Source organism: Corapipo altera, unplaced genomic scaffold (assembly GCF_003945725.1).
Source record: "Corapipo altera isolate COAL_440 unplaced genomic scaffold, ASM394572v1 48b, whole genome shotgun sequence".
Lineage (NCBI taxonomy): Eukaryota > Metazoa > Chordata > Aves > Passeriformes > Pipridae > Corapipo > Corapipo altera.
Window position 1 is genome coordinate 11,476,712 of NW_020884884.1, and position 9,502 is coordinate 11,486,213.

A 9,502-nucleotide genomic window follows, 5' to 3' on the forward strand; every position below is an offset into this window, starting at 1 on the left:
GGGGTTTGAAAGACCACGTGGGTATAGGTCGCCTGTTGGACAGCATCAGCATCTGATAGGTAAAGAGGGAGGGAAGCTAAAGAGGTCTCAAAGCAGTGATGGCTTTGTAGGTTAAAACCATCACCTTGAATTCCATCTGGGAGCTTAGTAGAGGTCAGAGAAATGCACAGTGAAGTCTAAATTGCTCCCAGTGTGCAGTCTGTCAGGCTGCAACATGCTGTGCTGGCTTTGGGCTGAATACTTTGGAGGTGTACCAGTGTGGAGAGCCCACTAAAGTAATCTAATCCTCTGTCCTGCATAAGCGTGGCATTATTCCTTTCTATTTTGCTTTCTTTGTCCACCTTTTGTTTGACTTCAGTATGAGGAAGTGCACAGTATTGCAAGTGGATTATCACAAAAGATTTTGTAAGGTTTATTGCCAGGTCTGTATTCTGTTCTCACCTGCACAGGATTTGTGCTCACAGGTAACCTGAAGCACTACATGTAATGGCTTCCTGAAGTGGTTATTTGGCTCACATTCTTTAGCTCTCTGTCTCTTAAGATTAGTACTGGATGGTATTGCTTGATGGCTCAGTGTCAGCTAGTGATATACAATAATTTCCAGAGCCTGCTTTTTTATTTTGTTTTGTGTCTTTGAAACCACAATCTTAAAAACAACCCTTTCTTTTTCGTTTTTCTGGCTCTTTATCCTTTCATGCTGCAGATTCTGAGGCTGCAGAAAAGATAGAAGTTAAACCTCTGCAGGAGCAATCAGATGTCTATAAGCACTTCTAGCTCACTTGTGGATTCTGAAGCTCCCTGATTGGAGATAAACCAGTACACAAGATAACCCAGTAGGTCTCCATGTCATGCTTAAATGGTCATCTCTTTGTATTTACAGGCCAACAGATAGAGCTGGGTGGACCATCTGCAGCAAACAATTTATTTGATGGATTAGACGGTCTTTTTAGTGTGTGTTTACAGACAGGCTTTTCTTATTATTTGAAATGATCAAATCAGTGGTCAGTGTGCAGATGTTTCAGCAGCTTATTTCTCACCAGCTACTTTCTGTTTGGTGAATGATCACTGCAGTCACATTGCACTTTTACTGCATGGTACTTTTTTCAGTCCCAAGCAACATTCATGATGGCAGCTCCCACGGAAGTAGCACATTCATATGATACTCTAGCTTTCTTAAGCACAAGTGCTCTTTTCTTAATGTTCCACAAGAACAAATACAATGAATCACAGAAAGAACACTTGAAAAGCTTTGCTGTATAGTAAATTGCAAAAATAACCAGAGACAGATTTCAGGGACACCAAAATGCTGTACTGATTTGGGTTGAATTAGAGATTAAAAAGCAAATATAGAAAAGTAAGTAATTTCAGTTTGTAATTTTCTAAATAATTTTTTCTTTTTTACTTTGAACATTAATTTTTAGAAAAGTAAAAGAAATAAAAATTATTAGAAAAAGAAATTTACCAAACAACAAACCAAAATATTTTTCACTGAAGTGAAAAATGTATTTGTAGTATATTCAAGATAAAACTCTGGAGATTATAATTTAAATTAGCCCAAACCACTGAGAAACTTCCCAATTTGACTGATTTTTCTTCTATTTCTTTTGATCAGTAACCAAACTTCACTGTGTGTGTGTGTGTGTGTGTGTGTGTGTGTGTAATACTTTGCTCTAATCTGAAATACTTGTGATGGTCGTTACTCAACAGTACATTAGGATATTTCTATTCAGCAGAGTACTTACATTTGTTTTAAGATTAGGTCACTAATGTGCAGTTTTTTGTTCAGCTACACACACTGCAATTATGTAGGACAGTTAATCTTCATCCTAGGACCAAAAACAAAAAGTGGTGAAAAAAGGACAGTTAGAGCCAAAAGTAGAGAATACATACGTGTATGTGAGTATTGTTTTAGAAAAACAAGTCTTTTAACAGCATGCACCTTAACCTATTCTCACTGGAAGGCACCATGGAAAAAGCAGGACATGTGGACAGAGGTCAGGGAGAGACGGTGGTGGTGGTACAGATCAGAATGAACAGATTCTTAAAAGTCAGAGTTTAAAATCAGGATACCAAATCTATTCAGCAAGACTTAAATATTCTTCTAGGTTTTCACAGAATTCAGCAAATGAAAATTTCTACCAGCATCTATAGTTTGGTCAGACCAAAAGACTCTTTAGCTAACTATCTGCACCAGCAGGCGCTGTCAGGTACCTGGGGCAGATGTAGAAACAAGTGAATATAGAGTAAGGTCATAACCCCACTGCACCAGGGGCTTCTTGAACAGAGTGTCTTTGCATTTAACAACCTGTTAAGAATCTGACTGCTTGGGTTGTTATTTATGCAGATCTTGTCCTCCATTGGGCTACAAGGAAAAACACACAAATGTTACAGGGTTTAAAATAAAGCAAAGGATATGACTCAGTGTTGTCATCCCAAGTTGAGCTGCCGTAGAGGAGAAGCAAAAATAACGTTTGTGAGCTCATGTTCTCTAGTACTTTTCTACATCATTTGCATCTGTCTTGTAATCAGCAGAGAGATTCTTTAGACCATTTGTTATCAGTATATGTAATACAGTGATCAATCAGTCATCACATGGTCAAATGGCTGTGACTTTCCAATTGATTTGTTGCAGAATCATTAACCCCTGCTAGACTTTTTGTTTGAATGTTTCTTGAATGTGAACTGCCCACAGTACTCTAGCCTCCTCCTGAAATGAGATCTAGTGTTACATGCCTCTGAGTGAAGTGGCTGCTGGCAGACAGAAGTATATACTCCTGAGATATGCCTGTGTACAACTGGAAGATGATAACACTGCTTTAATCCCCAGGTTGAGCTACTTTGAAATAAGTTGAACCTGAAGGGCTTTTTGCATTGATTTTGGAAGGTGATTTGAATTATTAATTAGTTTTGGATTCCTCCACTTGACTCTGCACCTAAGCTAAATGATGTTTTTTTTCTCAAACTCATCCTCATGCTGCATGAGTTCCTATTCTTCATAAAAATCAGAGAATTAATGTTTATGAGTCTTGTATTAATTTTGAACCATCTTTTCTCTTCATACAGTAGTCAGGACTTGCTGTCTGTGAATTATGTTATTCAGCTTTTTCCCGTTTACCTGTTGAAGGTTGTCAGGTACTGGGTACAGTAAGGTACTGGGTTTTTACCCTGTGCCATGACCACAGATTTTGCATTGACATGTGAATATCTTCCGAACTGATGCAGAGAGACAACAACAGTAGGGTTGGGAGATGGGATATAAAGTGCAAAAGTAAAAATAGTCTTTCAGGTAGATCCCCATAGACTAGTTTGTTCATGTTTCCTGGTTGTACGAGATATATGGAAATGAGTTGTCAGGATCCTGGGGTTAAAGTCACTCTCAGTGACTCCTCAGCCTACGGTGTAGATGTAGCCATTGTATTCCTTCTGCTCACAGAGCAGAGGATGCAAACGTTTTTTTAAAAAAGAGCAGAGTGAAAAATCCCTTGTCTTGGGTATGGATTTCTAGATGTGTAATTATCAGTGGTAACAACTGCAGCATCTACAGTCATGCAATTGCCTTTCTGCTTTCTGAATGGTGAACAGCAAGATACAATGTGCATCTACTAGTCTAAATGAACCAAATTTGATGCTTTCATTCACAAATATAATTGGATATGCTTATAAATCAGACTATTCTTTGTGTTCAAACTGTTGGGATGATAGCAACAACTGAAAATGTTTATGGATATTCTAATTGGAACAAGGAAAAGGAAGCTGTTTTTACACAGGCTGTGCTTGTGAGGATGGATTTTCAGTATGAAGTGTTATGCACAGTAGAGTCTTACTGCCTCACTCAATCTCTCTCTCTGTAGTTTCGTCACTCAGTTTACGAGTGCCATGCTCAAATTACCATTACAAGAATGTGTATATATTGTATAAACAAAAATTGCAGCTTTGTGAAAACAGCACTCTTTTGGTGCCCAAGAGCCCCTGCAATCACAGGGCATATGTCAAGTATATCAACACATCTAGAAGCATAATCTTTCCTTCCTCAAAGATGATGAATGTAACTCAGTCTTAATAGGGCTCTCACAGCAATAAAGGTTAACTGCACACTACCACAGCAGCTATTAGAAGGACCTGCTAAAACATCAAACCCCTCAGTTAGATTAACTGTTCAGGGCTTTGAAACAGACCGATACAATCCTGTCCTTGTACAATCTATAAAGCGTGAGTGGGAGGACTGGTTAAGGCACTGACACCGTGACAATACACAGTAACTCAAGGGTTTATATCCAGATTGGAGATTATCTAAATCATTACCTGTGAAAGCGGCAATGCCATCTCACACTATAGCAACCCTAATCTCCTGGGCTTTGCAGCCTGGAGGACCAATAAGAAGTTTTCCCATCATTTCTCCAGGGCATACTTTCTTTTCTTTTCCCTTCAAGCCAGCTTGAGCATATTTTCTTTCCAAATGTGTAAGTCTGCCCTGTCCCACTCATATGGACACCTTCCCGTGGCTTAATGGCCCCTATGCACAGAGCAATTCTTTCTTCTTACCAGCTGTGCTGTTAAAGACAGCCTTTGTCAGAAGCCATTTCTACCCTGTGTTATCATACAGCCTGTTTCCAAAAGCTGAGGTAATTGCATGCATTACTTAAAATTTATTTTTGTGCAAGTCCATGAAAAAGAGAGCAGGGAAAGGAACAGGATGAATTTTAATTTGTGGTGCACTGAGGGAATGGTGAACTCCCATGGTTTCCAGTGGAGGAACATATTCTCCTCAGGTGCTGGTGTAAACTGTTCCCATTAAAAATCAGAGTATATGGTATGTTCTATGTACAACAGTTTGAGCTCTAGTTTAGCAGGCTTATTTCCTATTCCCTGTCTGAAAGTGTTTGCTAGAATTTGTCCCAAAGGATTCCATTTTTAATTCAGTCTTATAATTTGAACCAGATCAGTCCCTTTTCCTTGGCTGTATTATGACTCACAAGCTACCTGCTGCAAGACTTTTAGAACTTATCCTTTTGTCTGAGCAAACTAAACTGACTGAACCCAACTAATTCTTGTAGCGTTTCTTTGCATTGCTGTATGTACTTCGGCCTTCTATGCGGAATGTTAACCAGATAGGCATGGCTAATGCTAATACGACCAAAAAAAAAAAGTCCTCAGCCATATCCTACATAAGACTACTGTATTTTTTTTTTTCAGAGCAAATGACTGGAAGACATAAATGAATTTTACTATTGCTCTGCTAGGACGAGTTTTTTACATCTGTCTGTCATCATTTCTATGTTCTACATTCCCAAATATCAGTGTTTAATCATCACAAAGTCATTCAGAAGTTAAATCTGTCAATGGCACTCATATAAATACTGCCACCATTAACTGAGTCTCGGGTATCTCTAGAGAAGCCTCCAAACTGGTAGTCCAGCCAGGAGGGGAATCCAGGTCTTGATTACTATTCCTATAGCAGTAAAGCCACTGTCCTAGGTGAGGATCCACCAGGCTAACCCTTGCCAATTAAACAGTTTCTTCCATTAAAAACCAACAGTCTTGTTAAGGGACATCTCAAGCCAAGTGATAAATCTTACCTCAAATGGAACAAATTACATCTGAAGATGCCTCTAGTATTGTGTAGAGACTGGTGCCCTGTGCCAGGAATACAGTGGTGGTCATGCTGATGTGAGCTTCAAATCACAGGACTCAGCTGACAGCAGGTGAAAATAGTACTAGCTGAAGCCAACCTGGAAGCCAGATAGTAATGGGTGTGATGAAGGAAATGGATGACTGTGGCATTCTGCAGGCAGACATTGGCTTGATCTGCCCATGCTTTGAATCAGCCAGGACCTCATGTCTGAAAACAGTGCTAGGCATGCCCCAGATCCACAGATCCCCAATAAGGCTTGTTAGCTAGAGCCTGGCTCCACGCTTACTGAGGCAAGGTTCACATATAGGTCAAGGTTTTACCTCATGTTAGGGGCAAAATAAGCTTATGACACACACAAAATATGAAAACATAACCCACTTGACTGCTTTTCAGTAAGGTGATTAATGAACTAATTCTATGTGGTCTGTGTAAAGCGTCAAAGAAAAGTAGATTCGCACATGCTTGCAGCAATCCCCGCGTGTGAACTTTCTAAAGAAGTCTCCACCCTCTCGGGGAAATTTGGACAGATGCACAAAGGAAGAGGTTGAACCCCCTCTGGGTTTAATCATCAGCACCAGGCAGTCACCCTTCCACGAACACATGATTTAGAGAAACAAAAAGAATGCTCTGCAGAAAGAACATTTACTTCTGATTAAACAGTTTCCTGTGAATTTCTATATCAATGCCCCCAGCAGAATCAACAGGCACCAGTCTTGGCTCCTGCAGAGACGTTTCTAGCATTCCAACCTCCTCTTACTAATATCAGTCTTTTGTGTTATAGCACTATTTTTGCTTGTTTTGTTTCTGAGAAATAAAGTGGGTTCAAAGATGATGAAAAGGTTTCAGACTTGGAGGCAATAGGTCTAAGATGTTGCCATTCTTTCTGGAGCTCAGTGTTGCACCCTAAAACATTAAATAATTGACTGACTTTACTAAAATCAGTGGCAGTTCTGCTGATTTTAAATACATTTTTGCTATAGGTTTTTAATTTTACTTTTCCAGGGCATAAAGATGATGCATCACATAACAAGAAATGTTTGCTTCATCCTTACCCTCAGATCCTAGACCACTGAGAGTTTTCATTATGGACGATTATTACCATTTGATTGTTCTTAATGCCTTGAGAATTTTGCTAAAATGCTTTACTGAAATACAACAATAAGACAATATTTTTAACACTATATAAACAGATAATTGTTGTTTATATAAGTGGAAGAAAGGAATCTGCTCCTCAGCATTCCTTTTGTTTTCAGTGCAGACAAACCCACTGAGTTACTCGTGGGAATTTCCTTATTTGTTATGATTTGAAGTATCAAAAATGGAAGATTATTCAAGTGAACCTTAAGCTTACCCTTCTTGTAAGGTCTATCACTTTATTGTGAAATCTTCCAGTCACCATCAAATGCACACAGTTTATTTTTCCTAATAAATTCACCTAGTCTTTAGCCAGGCTGAGCTGAGCAAAGAGACAGAGTGCAAATACTTGCATTTTAAATAAAATAATAGTCTGGAGAATATTGTTGGAGAGTTCCTGTAATTGCTAGTGTGGGACAAATCTTTTGCAACCATTTGTGATGAAATGAGCGTTCAAAATGAAGTCACTCAGTAGGATGCAGTGTGTGAAGGACAGTAAAGCACCACATGGTGGCTGCAAAGCTTCCTCAGGATCCTTAGAGAGCCAGTCACAAGCTATAGATAGTTAGGAATTCTTTCAAACTTCAAGTCTACTGACAAGCTCTGAGGAGCTTTGAGAAATTATGGATCCTTGTAGCTGTTTTATAGCCTTCAGACAAACTAAATGTTCGGAGTAGCCTGATGTAGTTCACTTTGAAATATCTAAAGTCCTTACAGCTTTTCTAGCAAGTACTGATTGTTAAATCTCTCCTTGTGACTCTGTTCTCATGTTGTTGCAAATACGAATTGAGTTCAGTTGTGGCTAAGAACTGCTCCCTTCTGAAAAATTGTCCCTAGGAATCGATTCATTAGAAGGCTAAAGAGAAAATCACATTTTGATGGAATGGTGGTTTTTAAACCTAGGACCTTTGACCTAAATAAATTCATTAACTGAGCTAAAAAGACGTCATCTGATGCACAAGACTTTATCATGTTCATCAGGCTGGAAGTGTGGCCCAGATGCCATCAGAGGGAGACACAGCACCATGCTGAGGAGGAAGAGTGAGATGTTTGGCTTTCTGAAAGTAGAAAACCTTATATGCATTGGCAAACCTGCTATGTGAAAGACGTGAATCTGCCTGAGAAAGGTGAGCTCTTATTGCTAGGGAACATCCCTTCTGCATGGGGCCTGAGGTGTTAACCTCATTCAACTTCATGCATCACCCGAGACCATGATCAATGGAGGCTCAGGGTACACGGTTCATTTCCATTTAGTCAGACCTAGCTTAGCATCGGCATAGCTCTACCTTTTACTGTGTACACATATTATCAGTAGTTACTTAGCAAGGTCATAGGAGATCATTCTTGTTCTTCCTGATAAGTAAATAAAGCTGCAGAAGTATAATACACAAAAAAGACAGAAAGATGAGAAAAATGCATATATTTTTCTTTAGACTGAGGTTTTTCCACTTCTCTGCATCTGCTTCAGGCTGTCCACATGAAAGGAGGGCATCCACAGGAAGAAAAGTTGCACAGTGTGAAATCAGATTCATAAGGAAGCAGGAACAGCTTTTTCACAGAGAGGATAGAATATATATGTTTCCTGGTATCGCAAAAATGTTTCTCCAAGTGAAGGAATCTCAGTAAAATGAGCACTGAAAACATTTGACCTTAAACAAGAACTGGAAGCTAGTGTAATTTTTTCCAGGTGCTGACATTTATCTGTCCAAATGGGATAGGTCACACTTGCGGATTTTTGTCTCTACTTCAATTCTTTCAGATTCTCAATGAAACGAAGAACAGAAGCATTGCAAAAAACACATAAGTGCTGTTCTTGGACTATTTTTGGCTTGAACTGAAGCAGCAGGTGGTTTGCGTCAGTCAAGGCAGCCTGTTCAAGAGGCCTGAGGAAAAGCTCAGACTTTTAAATACTTTTGGAATCAAACCTTGAATTCTCAGTTTTTCTGAGTTCACACATTATCATATCCATCTGCCATATTGTTAACCTTTTGGAATCAGTGCTTGTAAATTTATGCAGGGAGATGCTTATGTTTCAGATTTATACCTACTTCATTTAACTAACTTTCAGGGAGTCTCCCTACGTAATTCTTGGGAAAGAAAATCATTAGAGACACATTTATGTCTGTCATTAAGTGAGCCTGTCTGATCAGTTTACAAGCAAGGAGACACTTCAACTTCATTGCAGTAGAAAAATCGGACAAAGTCCTTCCAGAAGCATATCTCATGTTTACTGAAGGCAACAGGACCTTCTAAATAACTGACAATTTATAGAAGATATTTTGGCCAACTGTGGAAAATACATCTCTCCTAAGTCACTATTCTGTCAAAGATATACAGCAATTTTCTGACACAAAATGAAGGGTCTAAACCTTCCCATTGCTCTTTGTGTTGTTATTCTCATGCTCTACATATGAAATGACCATTTACTTATCAATTCACACTCACCTTAGGCAGGAGAGGATCTTGTTTAAAAATAACTCAATATGCAAAATATCATACTGCTGCAAGCCAAATGTGCTTAATTGTGTTATTCTGATAAGGGTGAAGGCTTTGTTATCTTCCCTTACTTCATTAAGATTACAAAGAATGCTTTCAATGGACATGTTTTACCACTTCTCTATGCTCAGCTAAGGAAAATATGTTTCATGACAGTATGTGTCAGAATCCTTTAACCAGATAATAGAAAATATACTGATCCTTCTACCACCAACCATGTATATTAAGTAAAAGGGTCCT